The following is a 27614-nucleotide window of genomic DNA, read 5'->3' on the forward strand; positions in this document are numbered from 1 at the left end:
AGTTATCTTGTTTTAATAAGTCATCAACTGACATGCCCTAAACGCAGGTAATGATATTGAGTTAACCAAACTTTTGCTGCATTCAGACACAAAAAAAAATTACAGCAAACTTTATTCATGGATCTTGGACAACCCTATATAAAACTGGTACCAGTCAGGAATGTGAAGGATGACCAGAGATAGTGATCTTTACAAATGTGGCACCTTGTGATGCCTTTCATCTGACATTGGAAATCCAGTTGTCAGAATAGGAAAAGGTGAAGATCAAACTGAATCAACTAACTGATGGTATTTAAAAGAACTTTATCTTTGTAGATGTTTATGTCTGTAAGGTGTGTTTTATGTGGGATATCTCATTGAGATTCCTTTGCGCCAATCATTCATATATTCTTGACTAATAAAATCAATTACTAAATGGCTCAAACACCTATAATCAATTACTTAAGTACTGTGTTCTCTCAGTGCGTACCACTCAAATTGCATTTTGATAAATAAATAAATCATTTTGTCTGGAATAAAATGAAATCTTGTTGTGACCTTCCTACGCTCAGACTAAATACAAACCTTGGTCATATGACAGTAACTAACTTTACAAAACAGCATTAGTCAAATCTAAAGCAGTGCAGTGAATATTAAAAGGAGCATATGCCCAAATCATTCCCTTATGGTTATTATTGGAATATAACATGCCAAATCCATGCTAACAAGCAAAACCCTTAGTCTTACAGGTGAGTGAACTGAAGTGTGAATTTCTTTTTCTAAAAATCCTATTGGACACAATGGATGCACTTTCCATAGTTCATAAGAAACTTAACAATTGTTTTAAAACACATGCTTGTCACATCTGGAATTACAATAAGATAAAAATGGAAAACTTTCAATAGAGACGGTTCAAACCTGGGATTATAAGAGTGAACAATTTAAACAGGAAAGAATATAATTTATTGCTAGCCCAATTAAAGTTCAGTTTTGATATTGCTAACAATCAACTCTACAATGTCTTTAAACTCACAAGTATTTTGTCAAAAAATGGCCTAACATTGGAGAATTTTGACATAACACAAACTTTGTATCCTCTAATTAAGAAAGGCAAAGTGGTGTTCTGAATATATAATATATCATATATAAAGTGGTGTTCTGAATATATAATATTAACATACATTAATAAAAACAGATCAGAACTGGTCTCTAGACACTTTCACATCAGCATTCAAGTCAAACATCTCTATTTTGATGTCACAAAAAGATTTCAAATCATTCACAGGACACCTTGGACAGCAAGGTCCTGATTACGAGTTTGGAGGACGAAGTGGACAAACGTGACGGATATCCCCTATTAAGAGTTCCATTTTGTTCCATTGGATATAATGGAACTCGTAATAAGGCGGTCGGGATATCCGTCACGTTTGTGATGGAGTACCCCGTCCGCCAAACTCGTAATCCGGCCCGAGTAACTTGTTTAAAATATCGCTGCTCGATAATGACTCCTGATCGCAATTCAATGAGAAAATGGATCTTTGCTTCACTTATATGAATGGTGGAAGCCCAACCTTTTTGGGAAGAGTCTGAAAAAGAGAAAAGTGACACCTTCATTTCTAATATCAAAACCGTGCCAGAATGAGCAAGTTTTGCTGTGCATGCAGTCCCTCCACAATAATTCCGAGACACTAAGAAATTCTTTTTTTGTACTTGTAACCACTAAAAATATTCATTAGTATTCTAAAAACAATTATGGAATTTCACACCAAGATTGGTGATCTCTCACTCCAGAAACTAGAGAGACAACAGTTGGAATAAATGTAAGCTTTATTTATAAGACACAAGACATGAACACTTTACCATACAAAAAAGACTCCAATTTTTGTCATTAGTATATAAAAAGTATCTGCACCAGCATTCAATTAGATGGAGAGTGATTCTCAATAACAACCCCTTTTTTATTTAAACTTTTTTTTTATTACTAAGCAATCACACAGGATACAATACAACAGGCTAACATGCATGTTAGCATTATAAAGACATAGCAACACATTCCAGAGCAGCCAGCAATTAAAAGGAAATAAAGAAATCAGTGGTCCATCAGTTGGGGCCGAGGACCGACTACATGAGACAGCTTCTGGGTAAATTCCCAGCCATGTGTGTCAGCACTTACAGCAAAAGTTTCCTCCTATGTGATATATTGCAGCAATGTGGTGGTACAGTATTGTAAAAAACCGTTAATGGGCTAACCCGGGAAACCTCAAATGGTAAAAAGAAAAGGAAAAAAAGGAAAAATACTACTATCAATAGTGGCAGCCGCTGAACAGTGTGTGTTTGTCCTCTCCGGGAAACTCTAGTGCAAACAAATTCTTAACAAGGTAAACTTTCTCTTGCTGGGGTTTAGGATGTTTTTCTTCTTTTACCCTTATTTATTCTGCATTTCTCTCCCTCTCTTGCATTTTGAGAGAATTTTTTATGCTTATAATTTTACTATCTCCTGTTTTCGCAGCAAGATATGGTGCAAGTTACATATTTCTATGACTTTTCTAGGTGAAATGTTTTGCAAGTACAGAAAAAAAAAGTACCAACAAATTAAGAGATAACCAAAAATGCATAATACCTTAGTGTTGATAAAGCAATATGGGTGCTTCATGTCTAGATATCCTTATAACACGTAAATAACAAAAGATAAAAATGTCATAATGATACAACTACTTTATATAAATATTTGTCAAGACCTTATTATTGTTATATCTATGCTCAATAATGACTGGTGTTCTTCAATGTGTATGATCAATGCCAAGCCCATTTGGAGCTTTGCTTCCTTTTACTGTATTAATCCAGTTTTCTATATTTGTAACATATTGGTAAATAAAGAAATTTGAAAAAGAATTTTAAAACAAAACATCAAACACTAGTTTTAGATCTACATTTGGCCGCATTGGTCACTTCAAAGAAAAATGGACAAAATAGACAGATCTGTACCAACTTTCATAAAATGGACTGTCTAATCATGCCAATTGCGGGAGGCGTGGCCTGGCGTCTGCCAAGATGGCAGCTTGGAGTGAGAGCTTTGCCGGGGCCGCAACGAAAGCCTGCGATATCCATCCACCATCTGGTAGTAGTGGAGTTATAAGTAGGTGCGCAGCTGCGGGACACCGACAGCTGTCGTTTGGTGTCCCCGGCGAGGTGCTGCAACATGTGCCTGCAGAGTTGGACGACACCGGGCCTGTGAGGCCTGCTGATGCAGAAGGCTACGGAGCTGCTGGGCGGTGCTCGTGCTGCACACGCCCCGGAAGTCCGTGTATCCTGGGCCGTCGAGACTGTGGTGCGCCCAAGTGAGGCCCAAAACGCCCTGACCGGATACCGGAGATCCGGTAGTGTGCTGCTGTACCTGCCCGGTGAGCATTGGGAAGCCGGATGGGGTTGGACAACATCGGGACCTGAGAGAGGCTGATGGCAGCATGATAGGCGGGGAGGTGACCCCGTACAGCAGAGCAGAACGATTCAGCGGGGCAGGCAATGCGCCCATCCATGGATTGAGATCTCCTGGTACGCCCCGGACCCCCAAATAAGACCGGCCCCAACGCTTCATTTATATAGCGTGACTCATCCCGCTTCATCTCTGACGCCATTGATTTATGGCCTCAGTCTCTGAGTGGCAGTCAGTGTGATCGGCAGGGCGGTGCCCCTGTGTAAAGGCTTGCGCAGCAGTGTGTGATTTGCTACCCCCCCCACCATGCATTACCCTTGGCATCAGATGGGCCCTAACTGCATATCTGGCCCACGTGGTGCTCCAGAGCCCACGACCCGGCAACCTCCTACAGAGGCCGGAGACCCCAGTGGCAGCCTGTTTGCTCTGTGTTGCCACGATTGGGAATGAAATGTTGGAATAGAAAGCACTGGCCATATATACAGCACTATATTTCCCCCGGGGGGTGTAAATTTGGGTCTGGCAATTTGAGTGGTACTGAGGGACACGTTATATCCTGGTTACAGAAGCTGCGCAACCCACCCTGTGAGAGGAGGGAATTGCTCCAACATTGGGAGCGTGCCTAATCCTACAATTTGTGTGGCAGATACCTATGGACTGGGTACATTTGGAGGGCACGTGAGGATCTGCGGTGGCCCCCCCGCCTAGTTTATGTACATCGACGGTGGCACGCCTTCACGATCAGAGCCACTCGGAGGAGCAGAGGGAGACGGGTCTGCGCTGGGCATTTACCGTACACTGCTCCTACTGCGTTTTGGACCTTTAAATAATGAAGCCTAAAGGGGCCCCAACGGTGCAATGAATAAGTTGGATAAATACGCGGTCCTGAAACAGCCGCCTATGGAGGAGGGAGCTACGGGTGATCGGGAGGTAGCCTTGGAACCGTCTCTAAGCTCAATAATGGCGGCCCTTCAGGATTTGGGAATGACGCTGGAAACAAAGATCGATAAAGTCTCTATTGAAATTAATCTAATCCGAGCTGACATGAACAAGACTTCGGAGCGAGTTACAGTGGCAGAGACGAATATAACAGAGCTCCAATCTACCACACGCAAATTGGAGGAGAGGGTCCAACAACTAGTCCATCAACATCGCCAAGTGGCCCTAAAGCTGGACGACCAGGAAGAAAGGGGCCGTGGGAACAAGATCCAGGTGGTAGGGGTTCCAGAGGGTGCAGAAGGCCCCAGTGTGGACCTGTTCCTTGAGGACTTAATACTGAATCATCTCAAGCCTACGCGGCTATCCACCTTTTTTACAGTTGAGAGGGCTCATAGGGCCCCGGTCCCTCCACCGAAACCTGGGGCTCCCCCCAGAACAATCATTGCCAGGATCCTTAATTATAGAGACCGGGATGCCAGTTTGCAAGCTGCTAGACTACATGGTGACCTCCCATATGAGAACACGACCGTGAGATTCTTCCTGGACTTTACTTTCTGGTGCAACACGAACGTCGCACCTTTGACGGAGTGAAGCGGGCCCTAAGGGAAAGGGGCATTAAATATATGACGTTCTTTCTGTCGAAACTCAAAATAATTGCCAATGGGAGGTCCTGGTTCTTTACAACTCCCTTGGAGGTGCAAGCTTGGCTGGATGGGGGCGCTCACAAAAAGACAACCAACGTATGGTGGATGGCTGGAGAGACACTCACAAGCGTTCATCAGGTTCCTCAAATGGACATGAGGAAATGGACAGGCAAGATGAGCGTTCTCGGCGGTCATGATCGATGAGCCCAGCGGTCTCAGAGACTCACAGAAAATGATCTCATCGTCACAGATGACTGGTCCTTGGGACTCATAGCTGTAACAAGCAAAGTATATTGCCAGATTAGTAAGTAGGTTATTGCACTCCTCATGCTGGTTGACACTGCAGACTTGCTTCTACACTGCAACGAAACTTATTTGGGCTGGGTTTGGGCCTCCTGGAGCTTTAGAGAGGCGATGCTTGGCAGCCCCTTCATTAGTTCATTGTTTTCTGGGCGACAGGCGCTCTGCTAGTTGGGGATGTGGGTAGTTTTAAACCTACACAGCAGGGTAGCAGGGAGGGGGATGTAGTTCAGGGGGTCCTTTTTTACACAGTTCTACTTGCTTCAGCACATCAATGTCATTCACACTGACCTGGGTCCTAGGCCACAGGGTACTATACAGTTGCATGGGGGGTGGGGGTGGCCAAATGCAGGGAGGGTAGGTGATTCAACAAATGTTCCTCCCAGATGGCCTCGCATCATACTAAAAACCTGAAGGTGCTATCATGGAATGTGAATGGTCTGGGTGATAAAATTAAACGGACCATGGTGCTGCAGTTCCTACGTAGACATTCTCCAGACAGTGCTCCTACAGGAGACAGACCTGAAGGGGAATAATTATCTAGCTCTCAACAGGTTTGGATACACACTTGCGATTCATGCAGGGTTCACAACGGGTTCCAGGAGGACTGCGATTTTGCTCAAAAACACAGTACCTTTGGTGATCGCTCGTACCTGGAGTGATCAAATGGGACGATATGTGGCCTTGTCAGGGACCTGGGAGGGTGTAACCCTCAACATCTGCTCAGTGTATATCCCCCCTAGACTACATGGGATAACATTCCCAGATCTTAGCGAACTCCTACTAAAAATGCCAGTGGGTACGCTCATCCTGGGTGGGGACATGAATGAGACGATGGCGCTGGACCTAGACCACGATACACGCTCCTGCAGGGTCAGGGGTCCGCAGCCACTAAAGGTTTTTGCTACTGCAATGGGGTTGGTGGACCTATGGAGACTGCACAATCCCGCTGCCAGGCAATAGACCCACAACTCCGCGGCACATGGCAGCGGGTCACGTTTAGATTATATCTTTACACATGCTGCCTCGACTGGACTCTTTCAGGCTGGTTGTCACAGGGCCTGTGGAATTTCTGACCATTCCCCGGTGGAAGTACTCATGCGGGGCACGGTGAGGGACTGGACTCTACCTCTGCGCTTAGACCCCTACCTATTCAAAGTTCAGGAGTTTAGGGAACAGTTTGAGGAACGTACTGAGCAAAATTTCACAGAAAACACGCGATCTGTGCGCTCACACTGCATACTGCAGGAGGCATATAAAACAGTGGCCAGGGATCATGTACACGCGACAGCCAGGGCTAGGCGAAAAGAAAAAAGGGCAAAATGTGACAGTTTGGAACAGGAGATAGCAATACTCGAATCAGCGCCAAGACTGACCCAGGGAGGCGAGGCCGGACACCTGCATACACTTAGACTCAAACTGTAAGAACTTAGAGATTTAGAGGAGAACACAGCCCGTACCTATGCCATAGCCACGCAACTACGTATTTATGACCTAGGCGTCAAGGCAAATAAACTTATTGCGTGTTTGGAAAGGAGAGATAGAGGCCGTAACTGAATTTCTGAGATTCGTACCTTGGAGGGTATGGTACAGGGGACGGGCGCAGTTATAGCCGAGGTATTTGCTAAATACTACAAAGGGATCTACCAGTCCCAGACGGATAGGGGTGAAGAGGACTGGGCGGAGTTCTTGAAAGATTTTGTATTATTGATGCTTCCTGATGGAGACCTGAAGGCGGCTGACTCAGACTTCACCGTAGAAGAAATTAAGGGTGCCATGGGAGACCTTCAGTCCGGGAAAGCAGCGGGTCCCAACGGTTTCCCTGCAGAAATGTATAAATGTGTGGCAGGTCAGCTGGCACCCCACATGTTCAGTATGGTCCGAGAGGCGAGGGCGGAGGGCCAATTGCCCCTGGATTTGAGGACAGCTACCATAGTTGTCATTCCTAAGAAAGGCAAACCACAGGATCTCTGTGGTTCATATCGACCAATCTCGCTCCTGAACTTTGAGGCCAAGGTACTTGCTAAAGCGATCGCGAACACACTCACCCCAATGATACAGTCTCCGATCCACCCGGACCAGTCCGGATTCATGCCTCACAGAAGCACCAGACTGAATCTCCGTCTACTATATGAGGTTATGCACATGGTACGGCAATGACCAGATGATCCGGCAGTGCTCCTGTCACTTGATGCCCATATGGCATTCAACAGCATCGAATGGCCATACTTGTTTTCTGTTCTTGCTAAGTTTGGATTTGTCCCGGGTTTCCGACGCTGGATTGAGCTCCTATATGCCACTCCATTGGCACGTGTCCAGGTACAGACCTTCCATAGACTTATCCATATTATACACTTGTTTGGGTAGTATTCAGGATATCGCATAAATTGGGATAAGTCCTTGGTGTTTACTCTGGCGGGGGAGCCTCCGGCTGACGTCGGCATGCAATTAGCTGGTCCACAAAGACTTATTTCAATATCTGGGCATCTGGATTACTAAAACGAAAGAGGAGTTTATGCAGTTAAACGTACACTCACAGTTAGAAAGGTTGAAGGGGGACGTTCTCCACTGGTGGCGGTTGCCGGTCTCCCTTATGGGAAGAGCGGTTTTATTCAAAATGATGGCTCTACAGCGACTATTGTACGCCATACAAAACACTCCATTCCAGATTCCGGCGGTTTTCTTCCATGCGGTTGAGTGCGAATAGCGTACGTTAATATGGGGAGAAAGCTGCCCCAGGATCACTCTGAATAAATTGCAGAAAGGGGTCTACGAAGGAGGGCTGGCGGTACCGGACATAAGAAAGTACTACTGGGCAGTGCAGCTGGTTAACATTAATGGGTGGGTCTTCTCACCAACAGAGGAACCGGCTAACCAGGTTGATCGCCATGCTATGGGCAGCTTTCTTTCGGTCCTGTATGGGGGGAGAGGGGTGATTTCGTCCCTTCCGACTCACACACAGACCATGGTCATGGCATGGCGGAAGGCGACTAAAATGATTGGTTGGGAGCCCAGGTTAACTGAGCAAACCCCCCTTTGGGATTTCCTGAGCTAGGTCAGGCGCCTGAAAGAAATCCAAGGATGGAGCAGCATTGGCATTGATCTCCTGGGAGATATTTGGAAAAAGAGGAAAATGATTTAGTTTGAAAGCTTACAAGTAGAATTCCAAAGGGGTACGACTGAGCATTTTAGATACTTACAGCTGAGGCATGCACTTCATTGTCACCTGACAGAAGGAGTCTCTCTGCCGGAATACACACCACTTGAAGACAGACTCCTCCTTGACCCAATGATTGACAAGGCAATATCCCTCACATACAAAAAACTTATAAATAATACCCCTGACTGTCTGGGACCCTTTCGGGCGGCCTGGGAATTGGATGTGGGTCTCCTGGAGGATGGCGATTGGGGAGGGGTCCCTGCAGAGCTCCAGAGAGATAGCTGTGAGAGCGAGATGCAGGCTGATCTAGCTCCGTATTCTACATAGATCTTACGCCTCGTGGTCAGTACAATACTGCATGGGCCACTGTATATCAGCACAGTGTGTTTGGGGTTGTGGGGAGACAAGAACATTCTTCCATATATTGTGGGACTGCCCCAAGATTCCGCTATTTTGGTGGGAGGTGGCTCGAGTGATGACAGAGATAGTGGGTGAGCAGGTCCCAGTAGAGGAAAGATGGCATATCCTGGGGGTGACAGGAGACACAGTATGGCTCAAATGGGCCACAACATGGCTAGCCCTGGCGGGAGTGGTGGCAAAGCGAAACATCGCCCGAGCATGGGGTGCCAGCGTGGCCCCAACACTGCAGTCCTGGGAAGATGATTTAGACTGGTGCCGAAGGGCTGAACAGACAGTATACCAGAGCAGGGGATGCCCATGTTAATGGGAAAAGATATGGGGGCCTGGATGCACTAGAAAACAGACCAGTCCCCAAAGTAATATGAAACTCATTTTAAGGTACATGTTGTATGGCTGTATTCTCTGTCTACCTAGTTGGGGGGGGGACACTGGGAGGTTTGAATTGTTCTACTTGCTTGCATCTGTGAATGCCACTCTTCATACTATGTATACTGTAATGACTTCTGAAGGAGGTGTTTGTTCGGTTAATAAAATAAGGATAAAAAATAAAAATAAATCATGCCAATTGCAGCCGCGGTTTCTTAATGGCTCCCCTGCCCTCTTTGAGCTGTACTAAACCTGAAAAATAAAATGTCAATGAAGTATATATGATACCGTTGTTGCTGCATTCGGCAGTTGTCCTTCCTTCGGTGCCGGTGCCTGCAACGGCGGCAGCAGCTGTCTTAATATTATCAACCACGTATTTATTTTCTTCAGGCATTCAATAGGAAAAAACAAGCGTCACACCTTGGGACTGCACAATAATTTTAATATTAAAAATACTGTGCAGTCCCAAGGTGTGCTGCTTGTTTTTCCTCTGGAATTCCTGAAGAAAATACGTAGGATCCATTTAATGCCTAGCCACCAAGATTCAAGTAATGAGCTTTTACAGGAGTGGGGAGAGTACATTTTAAATTCTTCATTAGGTTTAATGAAAATACTTATAAAACACATCGAGCTTGCACTACACTACAAAAAATTAAAAGCCAATTAATGGAAATTGAGAAGGGATTGTGCACAATAGAATTGTCCCCAGAAATGAAAAAGTTTAAAACTGAAATAGAAAAACAAATCGAAATCCATGAAGAGTCAGTACAAATGCGCAAACGAATTAAATTTCAACGAGATAAAGAAGATTATAACGAAGGACGCATCTTCACGTATGCACGAAAAATTGATTCATTAAAACAATATGATTATATGAGTCAAGCTGGAAGCACCTCTGACAGCCTTTCCTCCATCACGTCTACAGATCAAAGCGAAGGAGAAAATACACAAAGCACAGATAAAAGCAAGCAGTCTTTTTTAGGGGATATGCGACGAGTCCTTCAACAGCGTCAATGGGAACAAACGAGGGGCTTTCAGTCGCAAAATCAAAGAGGCCGTGGGAGAGGAAAAGGAAAACCACGTACAAACAGACAAGAAGAGGAAGGAGGGGCACCCGGCGGAGGAAAAGTAGGAGCAATGACTCGAAGTATGAGAGTGAAGAAAACATTCTAGAAGACAGTCAGGAACTAACGATCATAAATTTGTCAAGCAGACTCATAACCAATTCGGAAAGCTCTTTGTTAAAACGTGGCTTGAACTTCTGCCCTAGTGTACACATGGATATGGCACAAACATGGATAGATTTATACAAATATATAAGAAAAATAAAACTGGCAAAACTTTTTAAGGAAAAAGAGAAAGAGATGCATCGTAAACAACAAAACACAGGGAAAGAGATACCAACTTCCATGCTATCAGCACAAGACTCAGAAAGTCTGTTAACTTTAATAAATCTTGATGCAAGAACAGAGTCTGAACATGTAGAACTTGAGACAGCATGTAAGCAACTGGGAGCTGGTTTAAGCCAAAAAAAACCTAAATCATATTTTTACCCACAAATGCCACCAGGAAATAAAATTGATACCTTTCATGAAGCAATCATACAAGACATTTATAATTTAAAAAAAACAAAAATACATGGATAATCTGAAAACAGATGAACGAGCGGCCTTGTTAGCTCTAAGCCAGGACGACAAGATAGAAATTAAAATGGCCGATAAAGGCGCCAACATCATTATTTGGGACAAACAAGACTATGAAAAATTGGCAAATGAACAATTAAATGATATAGTCTACTATGAGAAGTTAAAATCCAACCCAACGGTGAAGATGAAACTAGAACTGGACAAAGAACTAAAAAACTGGTTAGAACAAGGATTGATTGATTATGATGAATGGAAATATCTTACAGTGGAACATCCTGTAACTGCAACAATGTACTTTCTGCCCAAAGTACATAAGAATCGAACTAGACCACCAGGGCGTCCAATTGTCTCCGCAAAAGGATCCTTATTTGAACCAATGGCGAATTACATTGATTACTTTTTGTTACCTTTTGTTTCAAACTTAAGTTCCTACATTAAAGACCCTACAGACATGCTTAGACATCTAAATGGTACCCCTTGGCACTCAACCTACAAATTGATTACGATGGACGTCGTATCGTTCTATACTAACATCGACCATGAAATTGGAATCACTGCATGTAAATTTTTCCTAAATGAGAGAAATATCCACTACACACAGCATAACAACATGCTGGAAGATATGATGAGAATGTGTTTAACACAAAATGTGTTCCATTTTGGAGAAGACATCTTTAAACAAACTAAAGGTACAGCAATGGGTTTTTCTTTTAGCCCAAGTTTTGCCTGCCTTACAATGGGATGGTGGGAGCAAAAATGGGCATGGCGATCAGACAATGAAATTTTTTAGAACAAATCAATTTTATGGTTGCGTTTCATTGACGACCTTCTTATCATTTGGGATGGGTCTGAGTGTGAATTCAAACAATATTTTGAAATCCTAAACAAAACTCCTGCCAATTTCAAATTCATCTATAAACTGAGTGAAAAAAGAGTCATGTTTCTTGACACAGAAATTTACATTGAAGCTAATGAAATTCACACAACATTGCATAGAAAATTGACAGCTACGAATGCAACCTTGCATGCAAGCAGTTTCCACCAGCAATGCCTATTTCAGAATATCCCTTATGGTGAATTCTTAAGGATCCGGAGGATATGCTCAACACAAATGGAACGGTCCAAACAGAGTGTAACAACTTTCAGGAGATTTGAAAAAAGAGGATACCCAAAATCTCAAATAGAGAATGGATGGAAAAGAGCGAATGAAAAAGACAGAAAGGAATTACTAAAAAGAACTCCGGGAAAAGAAATCCAAAAAAGTGTAACTGAACCAATAAGATTCATAACCACCTATTCCAAAGAATCGACTCAGATTAGACAAATTTTAAAAAGAAATTGGAAAATCTTGAAATTGGACACCACTGTGGGATCAATTATGGGCAATGCACCTAACATTACATACCGACGAGCAGCAAATTTAAAAGATCGGATCACACAAAGTCACTTTTATAAAGAAAAGAACAAATCATGGTTACAAAGCAAAGGCTTCAAAAAATGTCATAACTGTAAAGTATGTCAAATTGCGAGAAATACTCAGGAAATCAAACTGGCGGATGGAAAAATGTGGAAGATACAAGACTTAATTACATGCAAAAGCCAATACGTTGTGTATGTAATAGAATACCCATGTCAAATAAAATACGTAGGCAGCACGAAATGTGAACTTAAAAAACGGATTTTAGAACATGTAAGGGCAACCATCCATAAAGATAGAATAAATGCAGTCGCAAAACATATGGAAACGAACCATAACAGCAACTGGAAGAATCTAATTTTTTATGGTATCGACATGGTTAAAAAACATGAACGAGGCGGTGATAGAGAGAAAAAACTGAGACAAAAAGAGTCAAGATATATTTTGAATTTACGCTCTTTGACACCGCATGGATTGAACCAAAGTGAGGAACTTTACACACATCTGTAGTGAACACAATGAGAAAAAGAAATATTGCAACAGCATTTTAAAGACAACTAAATGAACATGTTAATTTTGACTTTAGATGATGAAAAAAACATTTTGAGCCTTTCTTGTACATAGAGTGAACCAAATTATTAACAAATCTAATTCTCGCCATCTGGCAATTATTTGATGTGTATATACTTTGATTGGGTAAATCTGTGTGGGAGATCTAAAGCCACTAGAGGCATGAATTACAAAATGAGGTGAGAGACAGAGGATCTCCCCTAATATCTCCAATATATACTTATTGGGGATTAAAATTGAGTAGAAAAACATTTAGTTTTTTATTTCAGCTCTTTATTGAATACGTAAATGAAATGTTGTAAATAATGCAAACTACGTATCCCATAATGCACCTCATGAATTGAGACAGGAAATGATGTAAGCACTTGTGTTTAAATATGTGACACGTTCATGAGGGGCGGAACCGTGATCAAGATCTGAGGGAAGATCGAAACGCGTTGGTTTTTGTTTTCCATCATGGCTGAATTTGCGAAATAAACAGTGGTTTATGCTTTGAAACGACTAACCGGAGTGCGACCTAATTTCTTTCCTTTGGGAAAGAGCTGAAGTATATATATATATATATATATATATATCCATCAGAAAGTTGCCTGTGACAGGAGTGACCAAACAAGAAGGTAGGTGTAAGCCAATTCTTTAATGGAGCGAGTAGAGGGAAAACAGCAGATTGCCACGCAGATTCATTCAGTCCTCCCCAACGCGTTTCGTGCCAGAGCGCACTTAATCATGGGTTCAGGGCTTTTGCTCAGTGCAATCATCGACAGTTCAACCAGGCACTGATTCAAATTTCTTATCTTCCGCCCGGGTGGGCGTGGCCACCCCTGTGGCCTCTGGTAGATGTAGTGCCTTCGTTTCTCCTCTAATGAGTCGCCGTGTTTCACTGAATGTATTAAAAATAAAACCAAGTGGGTTTGCGTCGTACAGTTCTGCTGCAAACCCCCGTTTCTTATCTCACGCCATGGGCTGATTCTTGTCTCCACGCTGCCTACGTCGATTGGCGCGGCTGCCGGACTGCACGAGGGCAGCTGGTCTTCTCCTACGGCTCAGGCGGGGCCGTTACACATCCATCAGAAAGTTGCCTGTGACAGGAGTGACCAAACAAGAAGGTAGGTGTAAGCCAATTCTTTAATGGAGCGAGTAGAGGGAAAACAGCAGATTGCCACGCAGATTCATTCAGTCCTCCCCAACGCGTTTCGTGCCAGAGCGCACTTAATCATGGGTTCAGGGCTTTTGCTCAGTGCAAGCATCGACAGTTCAACCAGGCACTGATTCAAATTTCTTATCTTCCGCCCGGGTGGGCGTGGCCACCCCTGTGGCCTCTGGTAGATGTAGTGCCTTCGTTTCTCCTCTAATGAGTCGCCGTGTTTCACTGAATGTATTAAAAATAAAACCAAGTGGGTTTGCGTCGTACAGTTCTGCTGCAAACCCCCGTTTCTTATCTCACGCCATGGGCTGATTCTTGTCTCCACGCTGCCTACGTCGATTGGCGCGGCTGCCGGACTGCACGAGGGCAGCTGGTCTTCTCCTACGGCTCAGGCGGGGCCGTTACACATCCATCAGAAAGTTGCCTGTGACAGGAGTGACCAAACAAGAAGGTAGGTGTAAGCCAATTCTTTAATGGAGCGAGTAGAGGGAAAACAGCAGATTGCCACGCAGATTCATTCAGTCCTCCCCAACGCGTTTCGTGCCAGAGCGCACTTAATCATGGGTTCAGGGCTTTTGCTCAGTGCAAGCATCGACAGTTCAACCAGGCACTGATTCAAATTTCTTATCTTCCGCCCGGGTGGGCGTGGCCACCCCTGTGGCCTCTGGTAGATGTAGTGCCTTCGTTTCTCCTCTAATGAGTCGCCGTGTTTCACTGAATGTATTAAAAATAAAACCAAGTGGGTTTGCGTCGTACAGTTCTGCTGCAAACCCCCGTTTCTTATCTCACGCCATGGGCTGATTCTTGTCTCCACGCTGCCTACGTCGATTGGCGCGGCTGCCGGACTGCACGAGGGCAGCTGGTCTTCTCCTACGGCTCAGGCGGGGCCGTTACACATCCATCAGAAAGTTGCCTGTGACAGGAGTGACCAAACAAGAAGGTAGGTGTAAGCCAATTCTTTAATGGAGCGAGTCGAGGGAAAACAGCAGATTGCCACGCAGATTCATTCAGTCCTCCCCAACGCGTTTCGTGCCAGAGCGCACTTAATCATGGGTTCAGGGCTTTTGCTCAGTGCAAGCATCGACAGTTCAACCAGGCACTGATTCAAATTTCTTATCTTCCGCCCGGGTGGGCGTGGCCACCCCTGTGGCCTCTGGTAGATGTAGTGCCTTCGTTTCTCCTCTAATGAGTCGCCGTGTTTCACTGAATGTATTAAAAATAAAACCAAGTGGGTTTGCGTCGTACAGTTCTGCTGCAAACCCCCGTTTCTTATCTCACGCCATGGGCTGATTCTTGTCTCCACGCTGCCTACGTCGATTGGCGCGGCTGCCGGACTGCACGAGGGCAGCTGGTCTTCTCCTACGGCTCAGGCGGGGCCGTTACACATCCATCAGAAAGTTGCCTGTGACAGGAGTGACCAAACAAGAAGGTAGGTGTAAGCCAATTCTTTAATGGAGCGAGTCGAGGGAAAACAGCAGATTGCCACGCAGATTCATTCAGTCCTCCCCAACGCGTTTCGTGCCAGAGCGCACTTAATCATGGGTTCAGGGCTTTTGCTCAGTGCAAGCATCGACAGTTCAACCAGGCACTGATTCAAATTTCTTATCTTCCGCCCGGGTGGGCGTGGCCACCCCTGTGGCCTCTGGTAGATGTAGTGCCTTCGTTTCTCCTCTAATGAGTCGCCGTGTTTCACTGAATGTATTGAAAATAAAACCAAGTGGGTTTGCGTCGTACAGTTCTGCTGCAAACCCCCGTTTCTTATCTCACGCCATGGGCTGATTCTTGTCTCCACGCTGCCTACGTCGATTGGCGCGGCTGCCGGACTGCACGAGGGCAGCTGGTCTTCTCCTACGGCTCAGGCGGGGCCGTTACACATCCATCAGAAAGTTGCCTGTGACAGGAGTGACCAAACAAGAAGGTAGGTGTAAGCCAATTCTTTAATGGAGCGAGTAGAGGGAAAACAGCAGATTGCCACGCAGATTCATTCAGTCCTCCCCAACGCGTTTCGTGCCAGAGCGCACTTAATCATGGGTTCAGGGCTTTTGCTCAGTGCAAGCATCGACAGTTCAACCAGGCACTGATTCAAATTTCTTATCTTCCGCCCGGGTGGGCGTGGCCACCCCTGTGGCCTCTGGTAGATGTAGTGCCTTCGTTTCTCCTCTAATGAGTCGCCGTGTTTCACTGAATGTATTAAAAATAAAACCAAGTGGGTTTGCGTCGTACAGTTCTGCTGCAAACCCCCGTTTCTTATCTCACGCCATGGGCTGATTCTTGTCTCCACGCTGCCTACGTCGATTGGCGCGGCTGCCGGACTGCACGAGGGCAGCTGGTCTTCTCCTACGGCTCAGGCGGGGCCGTTACACATCCATCAGAAAGTTGCCTGTGACAGGAGTGACCAAACAAGAAGGTAGGTGTAAGCCAATTCTTTAATGGAGCGAGTAGAGGGAAAACAGCAGATTGCCACGCAGATTCATTCAGTCCTCCCCAACGCGTTTCGTGCCAGAGCGCACTTAATCATGGGTTCAGGGCTTTTGCTCAGTGCAAGCATCGACAGTTCAACCAGGCACTGATTCAAATTTCTTATCTTCCGCCCGGGTGGGCGTGGCCACCCCTGTGGCCTCTGGTAGATGTAGTGCCTTCGTTTCTCCTCTAATGAGTCGCCGTGTTTCACTGAATGTATTGAAAATAAAACCAAGTGGGTTTGCGTCGTACAGTTCTGCTGCAAACCCCCGTTTCTTATCTCACGCCATGGGCTGATTCTTGTCTCCACGCTGCCTACGTCGATTGGCGCGGCTGCCGGACTGCACGAGGGCAGCTGGTCTTCTCCTACGGCTCAGGCGGGGCCGTTACACATCCATCAGAAAGTTGCCTGTGACAGGAGTGACCAAACAAGAAGGTAGGTGTAAGCCAATTCTTTAATGGAGCGAGTAGAGGGAAAACAGCAGATTGCCACGCAGATTCATTCAGTCCTCCCCAACGCGTTTCGTGCCAGAGCGCACTTAATCATGGGTTCAGGGCTTTTGCTCAGTGCAAGCATCGACAGTTCAACCAGGCACTGATTCAAATTTCTTATCTTTCGCCCGGGTGGGCGTGGCCACCCCTGTGGCCTCTGGTAGATGTAGTGCCTTCGTTTCTCCTCTAATGAGTCGCCGTGTTTCACTGAATGTATTAAAAATAAAACCAAGTGGGTTTGCGTCGTACAGTTCTGCTGCAAACCCCCGTTTCTTATCTCACGCCATGGGCTGATTCTTGTCTCCACGCTGCCTACGTCGATTGGCGCGGCTGCCGGACTGCACGAGGGCAGCTGGTCTTCTCCTACGGCTCAGGCGGGGCCGTTACACATCCATCAGAAAGTTGCCTGTGACAGGAGTGACCAAACAAGAAGGTAGGTGTAAGCCAATTCTTAAATGGAGCGAGTAGAGGGAAAACAGCAGATTGCCACGCAGATTCATTCAGTCCTCCCCAACGCGTTTCGTGCCAGAGCGCACTTAATCATCCCGCTCCATTAAAGAATTGGCTTACACCTACCTTCTTGTTTGGTCACTCCTGTCACAGGCAACTTTCTGATGGATGTGTAACGGCCCCGCCTGAGCCGTAGGAGAAGACCAGCTGCCCTCGTGCAGTCCGGCAGCCGCGCCAATCGACGTAGGCAGCGTGGAGACAAGAATCAGCCCATGGCGTGAGATAAGAAACGGGGGTTTGCAGCAGAACTGTACGACGCAAACCCACTTGGTTTTATTTTTAATACATTCAGTGAAACACGGCGACTCATTAGAGGAGAAACGAAGGCACTACATCTACCAGAGGCCACAGGGGTGGCCACGCCCACCTGGGCGGAAGATAAGAAATTTGAATCAGTGCCTGGTTGAACTGTCGATGCTTGCACTGAGCAAAAGCCCTGAACCCATGATTAAGTGCGCTCTGGCACGAAACGTGTTGGGGAGGACTGAATGAATCTGCGTGGCAATCTGCTGTTTTCCCTCTACTCGCTCCATTAAAGAATTGGCTTACACCTACCTTCTTGTTTGGTCACTCCTGTCACAGGCAACTTTCTGATGGATATATATATATATATATATATATATATATATATATATATATATATATATATATATATATATATATATATATATATATATATATTATATATATATATATTTATATATCTATATATATATATATATATATATCCTACTGGCGGTCGTCAGTTGGTAGTTATAGTTAGGACCTATTATCCATAGGAAATCCGCAACATTCTATTTGGAATAACTTTGGCGCCGGTAAAATTTTCAAATCTCGTGGTCCGCTCCGGTCTGCTCCTATCCTAAAAGTCTCGGGGTGATTCGTCAAGCGGGGGCCGAGAAAAAAAAAAAATATATATATATATATATATATATGCAAGCACCTAGCGCATTCTTCCACTTCCTGGCAGGCGAGGAGGAAAGCACACGGACACCAATCGTGCTTTACGAAGATTTATTGGAAGTCAGCTCCGGCATGACATGTCATTACGCGTTTCGGCCACCAGGTGCATTCGTTTATGCTTAACATACATATAGGTGGCTGCATAGTAAGTTATTTGATTAGATGCTTATGGGTCTCTGTTTATCCTATTATCTCTCTCACAATATGTAAATATGGTCAAAACAATTGTTATCTATAAATGCTGCACTTTTAAAATACTGAGAAAAACATACAAATAAAAAATTATTTTAAAAATGTAAAAAGGAAAATACACAAATAATTGTCTTTTACGTACAGCATAATCTGAAAGTTTGAATGTCTATCTAGCCATACTTACACAAATGGAACGAATGTATGACAATACTTAGCATGCCATTACTATGCATGCTTTTAGTGCGATGTTTTTACATCGCAAATGCCTTTACTTCGCATAATTTTAATGCGCATTCAATTATTTTGTAAATGCGTTAATAAGCTAATCATCTACTTTTACATTGCCTAGCCTTACTACGCATACCTCTACTTCGCGAACATTTTCAATTTTTAAGAATTTAAATTTTATGTAACCTACCCCCTGGGATGGGATTCCAAGGAAATGGGTGGGGTAGTAATTTTAAATATCTTTTAAAAAATAATACTTGCGTATAAAATCAAATACACCACATAGTTTAACATCGCATTTGTGCTTTTTTTAAACACCCCAACACTTAGTAACGTAATAAAAAAAATTACAAACCTAAAATAAAATAAATAAACACCCCAACACTACGCAAAATTCTAAATGGAAATACACTACACTCACACTACCCCCAGCACGACCCTAATCTGTGCCCCAGTCCTGCCCCTACATGCAAACATTTCCCTACACGACCCCCTGACACTACCCTAAACCCTAAAACACTACCCTACACTACACAAACACTACCCCCAGCACGACCCTATCCCTACCTCCAGTCTGTCCCCTACACTGAAACACTACCCTACCCGACCCCCTGACACTACCCTAAACCCTAAAACATTACCCTACAATGCACAATCACTACAACACTCCCCTAAACCCTAAAACACTACCCCAAGGACAACCCTGCCTCTACCCCCAGTCTGCTCCCTACACTGAAACACTACTTTGCACGACCCCCGACACTACCCTAAACCCTAAAACACTGCCCTACACTACACAAACACTACAAAACTACCCTAAACCCTAAAACACTACGCCAAGCACGACCCCACACCTACCCCCAGTCTGCTCCATAAGCTGTAACACTACCCTGCACAACCCCCAACACTACCCTAAAACCAAATACACTACTCTACTCTACACTATACAAATACAACTACACCACCCTAAAACCTAAAAAAACGACCCCCTGCATGACCCTTCCCCTTTTGACAACACCCCTGCTTACCTCTCCTGATGTCCTCCTTTTTTTAGGTGAAACCTATGCGTGACTCCTTTGCGCACATGGCCCCTCACTCCATGATGATGGTTGCGGCTCTCCCTATCCCTTCATCCGCCGCTCCCTGTCACCTCCCCCTGGTTGGGGTCGGTCTCCTGTAAATTCAAATCCCATGCGCCCCCGGTGCATGACTGTACACAAAGTCACCGCGGCGGCATGAGAGGCTCGGCGACCTAGAGGGAGCTCCCAGCGCCATTCTCCGCTTCCTTCTCACCCTCCTCACAATTGGGCAGTTTAGCATTTACAACGCATGTGCGAAAGGCATGCGTAAATGAAAAAGCTTCCTGTAGTTCAGCCATTATTTAGCCATTACAACGCATGCGATGTAACAACTTGCGTGGTAAAGGCTACACGTTGTTACATCGCATGCGTTGTAACGCTTGCGAAGTAATGGTATGCGGAGAAAAGCCTCCGTAGTAATGGGCGATTACCAATGTAACTATATGCAATACAATTTTTTATCTATTTGTTTTCCTTAACCTGCATACCTTTCTATGTAGTTATGTATCTATGTATTTATTACTTTACTCCCACCGTAGAAAGAAAGAAAGCAGGGGGGGGGGGGAACATTCAACTCCCTTCAATGCACTACTCTATGTCTCACCCTACACCTCTCTCAATATCTCTTCCACCTCCACACTGACTCTTCCCAAACCTCAAACCACTATCATGATCTCCCTAAGATCCTTTCTTGTCTCCTCCCTCCTCTATCCCTCCTTTGACTCATCCCAAATCTCACCTGACTCATATAAACTCCAGCTAACACTATCTAGACGCTTCCCTCCTCCATCCCTCCTTAATCCTATTAAATGAAACTAACAGACTCACATGTCCACCGCTGGAACTAACAACGTATATTTCCCTATACTAATCCACCACTAATCCTCTGGGTTCTGGACTAGTGTGTTACTCGATGAAAAGCGCTTCGACGCCTCGTCAGGGGTAGGAAGCGCTATATAATTACAATTACAGGCCCTCTATGAGAATGGTGGTGACTGGCTCAGGAGTGTGACTGGCATGGTCAATTGGGAGGGTACAAAAAGTTCACCCTCCAAGCAGATGTCCTGAATCTTACATGCAAACAAAGCAAACATCAGTGCCACTGTCTCTAAAGGGAGGAAAACGTAAGTGTAGGCACCCAAATTTTTCTTAGGATGCCCCCTGCTGGTGCTGCCTAATGCTGGGTGTATTCAGAATGCCAAGGTTGCCTAGTCTTGATTCTACCGTATGCCCCTTTCTTCCACCACCCTAAACATCACGTCTCTTCGTTTCACTCTTGGATATTTTTATTGCCCCTTTTCCACCAATTTCCTATCTATCTCTTACTGCTTTTTTACCTTTTCAATCTCTTGGTCTAGATCAAAGTCTGATATAAAAAACAAATGCAGGTCTCCAAAAAAAGAGTGCCGGTACCCACTGCCAGCACCACCAGTACAAATTAGGCACTGGATCTGCACACTGGATGATTGACACCAGCCTGTGGTACACAACACAAAGTAATCCAAGGACAGTGGCTGCAAAACTGAGGACTACTTGTACCTGACCCCACAAAGGGGGCCCCTAACTGCAACGAGAAAACAAGCAAAATGTCTGGGTTTAATGTGCCTAACACTCGCAGCATTAGCACATTAGAGCAAGGCACATGAGAAGGAGCCGAAGGGGCAGACAGAGAGTGCTCTAGTTATAACGTAGTCCTTCATCTTGTTCAATGAAAGCTCTCCCACAAAGGTGGAAGGAAACACTCAGCCAGTACTACTAGGTAAAAGAAGAATATTCCAAGGCGTTGGGCCGAGCCATGATTGACAAAGTCTCAAGCCAATGGCTGAACGAAGATGGCCAACTTTCAGTATATTGTAAGCGATAGGTAGTCGCTACAGCTGAGGAGTAAAAACCCAGACCTAAAAAGGTAAAGTAGAACTGAAACACTGAGGGGCATTTCAATTTCCCAGTAACAAATGTTTTTTTTCTGGACCCTCTTTGAGCATGTGTATGCTTACATATTGTGAGAGAGATAATAGAATAAGTAGAGACCCATAAGCATCTAATCAAATAACTTGCAATGCAGTGACCTATATGTATGTTAAGCATAAAATAACACATATATATATATATATATATATATATATATATATATATATATATATATATATATACACACACAGACAAGAAAGACAGATTAGGTCGATTGTCAAACGCAATTGGCCAATCGTTATGACAGATGGTGTTCTAGCTCCTATGTTACCATCACATCCCACGATTACTCATAGGAAGGGCCCTTCCATGAAATCTCAGATCATGAAACCTTTTCCGGAGCTAGCGGTTGCAAAACCATGGTTACAACCCAAGCAGGGGTTTGTTAATTGTTCCACCTGCAGAGCATGTAAGTTCGGGGTTAACACCGACACATACTCTACTCCCTTTAGCCCGATTGCGGTGAAAATTCAGGGTAGATTCAACTGCAAAACAGAATTTGCAGTGTACGTTCTGACGTGCACCTGTGGCCTTAAATATGTGGGGAGCAGTAAGCTGCAGGTGCACGTCAGAATTCTACAACACCTACGTGCCATAGTTAACAATGATTCCTCTTACCCAGTGGCTAGGCATTTCAAGTTGGTACACAATAATGACCTGAATTGTCTAAAATATTTTGTAGTGGCGAATGTACCAAAACTACGACGTGTGGGAAATAGGGAAAAAAGACTTAGACAACTGGAATCCAAAATGATTGTAGAATTAGATAGTAAGACCCCTAATGGTCTGAACAACACAGATGAAATGTATCATTTTCTGTGAATAACATAATTACACATGTTCAGGTCTTACTCATGGGTCAGGAGGTCCAGTGAACAATTGTTAAAAGTCTTTTGAAGTGTCGGTATAAAACTTTTAAAAACTTTTTGATCTTTCAATATGGACAAATGTGATCGTTTCCCCACTTCTTATGTACACTTAGAAGCATCTGACGGTTTTAGTCAGGTTTTTAGCCTAAATTTTACTTTGTTGAATAAGGGTTTTTAACCGTCTTTTATCTTGAAGTTTTTAGATGTGGGTATGCACTTAATAATATTATGATTATTTATTATATAGTCTTTGATAGCACTAGCACTTTATGGCGATCCAAGTAAGGATCAGATAATTAGCACGTTTTTTTAGGTGTGCAACACTGCTTAGATATGTCTGGCAATATAAGATTCGGATAAGTGTTATATATTAAAAAACAGCATTCAGGCTGATATAATAATCATGTTGGGACGGGTGAATGACCAGAAGAGTAATATATCTCTGACCAATTAAATCTTTGCATTGATTTTTATTTAAAAAAAAAGATCTTTTGCACAGTTAACTATATATATAATATTTATAAAAACGGTTTTTTTATATAAATTTTATAAAAATTCTATTTATTATAGGTATATGCTTTTAGGATAATTTTATGTATTATCAGCATGGTTTGGTCGTAAAATGTAATGAATTGGTCATTCGCATAAGCATTTAAGCAGTTAAGAATAACAACATGTTTAGAAAACAGACTTACCGCAATATTTATGTCTTGCAGTGTTTCATCTACTTTCTATGTCTATGCACCACGTGATGTTAGCACTTTAATCACTGTTAAGTATTTAAAAACAATGGTGAACATGGGCAAACTGACTTGTGAGCAAGGGCTTCTGAAGCCCGAAACGCGTCAGGTTCGAGGTTCCAGAAAATAAAGAACTCCATTTAAACCTCACTTCGCTGGGTTCGCCTCTCTGTTCGCCATTGTCGTGGAGGTGCAGAGAAACCATTGCCTTTATATATATATATATATATATATATATATATATATATATATATATATATATATATATATATATATATATATATATATATATATATATATATATATATATATATATATATATATATATATTTATTTCAGGGTTTCCCAATTTTGACGCCGGCGCTCCTTTTCAGGGCGGTGCATTCCTTCCGACAGGGAACAGTCGGTTTAATATTTTTAGAAAAGAACAAAGGCGCTGCCAGGCTACCGCACCCTTCGTAGTTTAGGAATGCACTCACTCGTGTGCTTTTGATTCAAAGGCGCTTTATTAACAAAAACGCTACTTCACCCAACGTGTTTCACCTCCACCTGAGGCTTGATCACGGGATGTTGTTTGTCTCACCCAGCCTTCTTTTATTTCCACTTGTTGTGCACACTCCTTTTGTCTGTCCAGTGGTGCATTGTGGTATTTGTAGTGTGCACGTGAATAGAAATATACATTTTTCTTTTCTGTTTTTTAGTTTTTAGTGCTCTTATTCAGTGTTTGAAAAGGGTCTTTAAAGAAGTGCTTTCTATTGATTGTGATTAATAGTGTTTATCAATTTTCCGCGAAGCCAATGATTTGGAAATCAATGTGTCCATTCATGCTCTCTGGTGAGTTGTCTTTATATTCACAGTTCCTGTTTTGACTTATCCTCATCAATCATTTCATCTCTCTGGTGAGTTGTTGATGTTCTCATGGATTGCATTTGCACTCTCTGGTGAGTTATATTGCAGCTTTCTATCCTGTTGGTCAGTAGTCTGTTTTTTGTTGTTTTGATGAGTTTATTAATGAGTTGTTATTTTCAAATGTGATTACAGATGTACATATAATTCCTCATTTTGATTCAAACCTCTGGGGTCGAGGGTTCTGAATGTTATGATGTGGCGGGATTCTTTCTGTCTTAAGATCCTTGTTCTGTCTCCGCCTCTTTCTGATTGTGATATTTGTTCTAGAGCCCAGAATTTTAATGACTCCCATTTGCCATCATGATGTTGAGACATATGTTTTGCTATGGCATTTGTTGAAACTTTGTGAGTTGTAGCTCTGGTGTGCTCCAGGATTCTCTTTTTTGCTTCAAAGATGGTGCTACCGATGTACCGTTTCTTGCAGGGGCATTCTATCATGTAGATCACATGAGTACTTTTGCATGTTAGAGGTTGTTTGATTTGCCAAGTTTTGTTTTTCCCCATGTCTACGGATTTCGTTGGTATTGCAATTTTGCATACTTTGCATTGCTGCAGGGCGAGAAGCCTATTCTTTGAAGCCAGGTTGTAATGGGGGTCTCTTGGAAGTGGCTATGTATGATTTTATCACTTATGTTAGTTGCTCGTCGATAAGTGATATTCGGGTGGTTACCGATGATATTGGATAAGGTTTGATCCAATTGAAGGATTCCCCAGTGTTTCTTGATTATTGCTGATAGCTTGTTGTTTTCTGCACTTTGTGTAGTTATCAGTCTTATGATCGTTCCTTCCTTCTCTTTTGGTGTTGATTGCGGTTGTAGGATGTCTGTTCGATTCAAGATCGATACTCTGTTCAGGCTTTTTTTCATCACATTTTTCGGATATTTTCGTTTGAGAAATCGTACTTCAGCCTGTTTGCTGTGTTTCTGGAATTCACAATCTTCTGAGCAATTTCTCCGCATTCTTAAAAACTCTCCATATGGTATGCTCCATTTGAGATTTTCGCTGTGGAAACTTTCACCATGTAAAACTGCGTTTGTCTCAGTTTTCTTTCGATGTAATGTCGTTTGGAGAGAGTTTTTTGTAACGTAGATTTCTGTGTCCAAGAATTCAACTCTTTCAGCACTGAATTTGTATGTGAATTTAAGATTCATTGGACTGTTGTTCAATCTCTCAAAGTAGGTTGTGAATTCCAGTTCGGTTCCATCCCAAATGATAAAAGATCGTCTATGAAACGCAGCCATAGTACTATCTTTTGTCGAAATTCATAGTTATTCGTATTCCATGCGAATCGTTGTTCAAACCACCCCATTGTTAGGTTCGCGTAGTTGGGCGAAAAAGAGAAGCCCATTGCACATCCCTTTATCTGTTTAAAGATTTGTTTGTTAAACACAAAGATATTGTTGTGTAGACACATGGAGATCATCTCATTCAGCATTCCATTGTGTTCTTTATAATGAATGCTTCTTTTTCCCAGGAAAAATTTGCATGCTTCCATTCCTATGGTGTGTTCAATGTTCGAATACAATGCTACCACATCCATGGTTATTAGATTGTACATTGGATTCCATTTTATTGAGTTCAGTTTGTTTAAAAGATCCGTTGTGTCTCTTAAATAGGAGCTTAGGTTGGTTACAAGAGGTGCCAGGAAGTGGTCTATATACTCTGAGATTGGTTCCAGTAAATAAAAAACACCCAACGATGGCAACCTTCTATTGTCTGTCGAAGATTCATAAGACCCAGACTAATCCCCCAGGAAGACTGATAGTTTCGGCAAATAATTCTTTACTGGAACCAATCTCAGAGTATATAGACCACTTCCTGGCACCTCTTGTAACCAACCTAAGCTCCTATTTAAGAGACACAACAAAAAACAAATATATATATATATATATATATATATATATATATATATATATATATATATATATATATGTATGTATATATATATATATATATATATATATATATATATATATATATATATGTATGTATATATATATATATATATATATATATATATATATAACCATAAATAATATATACTTTTTATATAGCGCAAACGCAACCCGAAGGTGTCAGAGCGCTTTACATGAACACCAGGTGAGTCACAGAGTAATACATTCATTTTTTAAAATCATAAATGCCCAAAGATTCAACAGGAAGAGCTGGCACTATAGCACGTCAGTAGATAACCGCAAAATCCACATGCAAGCAAATGACTTTCTAAAAAACACATAATTGTAGCACAGCATTTGAAACTTCGGCCTGGGTGTGCTTTTCTAGTCCCAACTGTTTTTGCATGCAACATTAGTTCTGGACATTGTCCTGGCATGCAGGTATTTTTCTAGCATGATTAAGTTTCTTAACATCCTGCCTTTCAATCTTTGAACCAGAAAGAATCATTGACTTACTTGATGGAGAACCGGATGCTTTCTCACCTCCAGTCATAGCACAGAGCACGGGGTGTGGGATTATAGAAAGGTCCAGGATGCTTTTCAGCCCGCTTACTCCTAACAGGTCGAATCAAGGATGTGTTTGGGGATGGGCGGGACTCGCGGGAGAGAGGCTCGCCAGAAGACTCCTAGCCTAGGGTGACCAGAATTTTAAAGCAAAAAAACGGGACATTTCACAAAAATAGAGGAAGGACTATAATTGTATGTCAAGCGAGCGCACAGAATGACAGCGCTCCTCAGCGGAGAATAAAAAATTAGCTAGCATTCGCGCCAAGAATTTTCAATTCTATTAAGGACACAGAGGCGAGGATTATGCTTCTCTTTCTCATTTATTGCTACTCACAGCAGCCAATGAAAACTTATATTATGCAAAACAAACTACATTTCCCATGATGCATGCCCACATCACTTCCTGCAGAGCCCCATAAGAGCCAGCAATACCGGAACCTGTCCTCTTTCTTTGCTTCGAACATTAAAGTCCAATAATTATAAACAACAAGTCCAACAACAGCTTCCAACGTGGAAGAACCAGACCAGCTGGGAGGAACCTCAACTTCAAGCAGGATTACGACTAATCCATCTTATTTCGGATCCTGAAAAAAGCAGAGATAGAACAACCCGTAACTTCTGTATAACCAGAATATGTATGCAAACGGGTGGGCAATAATTACAATACTGTAATTTAACCGGGTGGGATAATCCTCGCCTCCATGTCCTTAACAGAATTGAA

This window comes from Triturus cristatus, chromosome 12 (assembly GCF_964204655.1).
Source record: "Triturus cristatus chromosome 12, aTriCri1.1, whole genome shotgun sequence".
NCBI classification, from domain to species: Eukaryota; Metazoa; Chordata; class Amphibia; order Caudata; family Salamandridae; genus Triturus; species Triturus cristatus.